Below are 1407 nucleotides of genomic sequence, written 5' to 3'. Positions count from 1 at the left end.
CGGGAGAGTTGTGAGGTTCGAACTCCAGCAACCTGAGGCTGACAGCTTTGTGGAAGCAGCCACTTAAAGGCCTGAGCTAGGGCCAGGCCCCCTACTCTGCATCATTGATCACTTTCCTCTGTGGCCCCATAATCTCCTTGATCAGAATTTGGGACACAACTGAGTTACATGACATTACCGTACAAGTTCTCGTATGTCCTGAGTCTTAATTGACTTTGGAAGGCTAGGGCCAAAATGTTGGTTTTCCTTGCGACCCTCCTTTTTCTCTAATTTTTGGTCTGCAAATTTAGGTTGTTAACCCTCTAGAAGAGAAGCTTATTGTTATTACTATATAACCTAGGCTGCTGAGCTTAACCTCACTATCTGTCTGAATATCATACATCTTAGGCATAACATCTGTTAAACTTTAGATATATTTTTCTTGAGTTTTTCAGTCAGCTCTTTAAGTGTTGAGAGGATTAGCATTTTATGATTTAATTTAGAAATATTTTCTTTTGGCTTTGACTTTCCCTGTCAGGTTTTTGCCATGCAAAGGCTCTTAAAAAATTATTTGTAGTCATTTATCAATGAAGTTTTTTATTGCTAGTTGACTTTAATTCACTTTTTAACTTTATTTTTATTTTTATTTATTTTTTATGTATTTGGTTGTTTCAGGGTCTCACTACCCAGTTCAGACTTGTAGTAATCCTCCTGCTTTCAGCCTCCCTATGTAACAAGAGTTGGAGCTTTTGGATCTGATAAATTCAGTCAAATCCCTGGGATTACAGATGTGTGCCACCATGCTCAGTCTCTGGCTGGCTTACACCCTGGGGGCGGGGCTGGCACAGCATGTGGTGCCGGGGATTGAACCATGGTCTGAGCACTTGCCTAAGTTTGCCTAAGCAGGTGCTTTAGTCTGCTGAGCTATCTGGGGGCCCCTTTAATTCCTTTTTTTTTTTTTTTTTTTGTGGAACTGGGGATTGAACTCAGGCCCTTGTGCTTACCAGGGAAGCGCTTATTCTACTGAGCCATCTCCCTGGGCCCCCTTTAAAAAAAAAAAAAAAAATTAAATTCACTTTTTAAGGTTAGATGCAATAAACTTTTTAAAATATTTTTTATTTATTTAGTACAGGCTCTCACTACATAGCTCAGACTTGTAGTGATCCTCTTGCCATAGCCTCTCTAGCACTGGTATTATAGCAGTATGCCACCACATCTGGTCTTGGTCTGGCTGAGAGCACCCAGGGTTCTGGTTCGCACATGGCATGTGGTACTGGGGATTGAACCTGGATCCTTGTGCTTGCAAGCAGGCACTTAGACTGTTGAACTATCTCCCTATCCCACAGTAAGCTATTTAAAATTACAATTTTTTTTTTTTTTCTCATTAAACTTTGTTTTAATAGGTCTCAAAATTCTGTGACAGATTTT

At 40.1% G+C, this 1407-nt stretch overlaps 1 protein-coding gene across 5 annotated transcripts in view; it reads left to right on the top strand.

Moving 5' to 3' along the window:
- Positions 1 to 1407, top strand: part of Plekha1 (pleckstrin homology domain containing A1) — a 111458-nt gene that overhangs the window by 28151 nt on the left and 81900 nt on the right. The gene's annotated exons all lie outside the window — the stretch shown is intronic.

The sequence above is a fragment of the Octodon degus genome, unplaced genomic scaffold (assembly GCF_000260255.1).
Source record: "Octodon degus isolate 3935 unplaced genomic scaffold, OctDeg1.0 scaffold00010, whole genome shotgun sequence".
In the NCBI taxonomy this organism is placed as follows: Eukaryota; Metazoa; Chordata; class Mammalia; order Rodentia; family Octodontidae; genus Octodon; species Octodon degus.
Note: the sequence above shows the minus strand (reverse complement) of the source record. Positions and strands in the feature narration are given on the sequence as shown.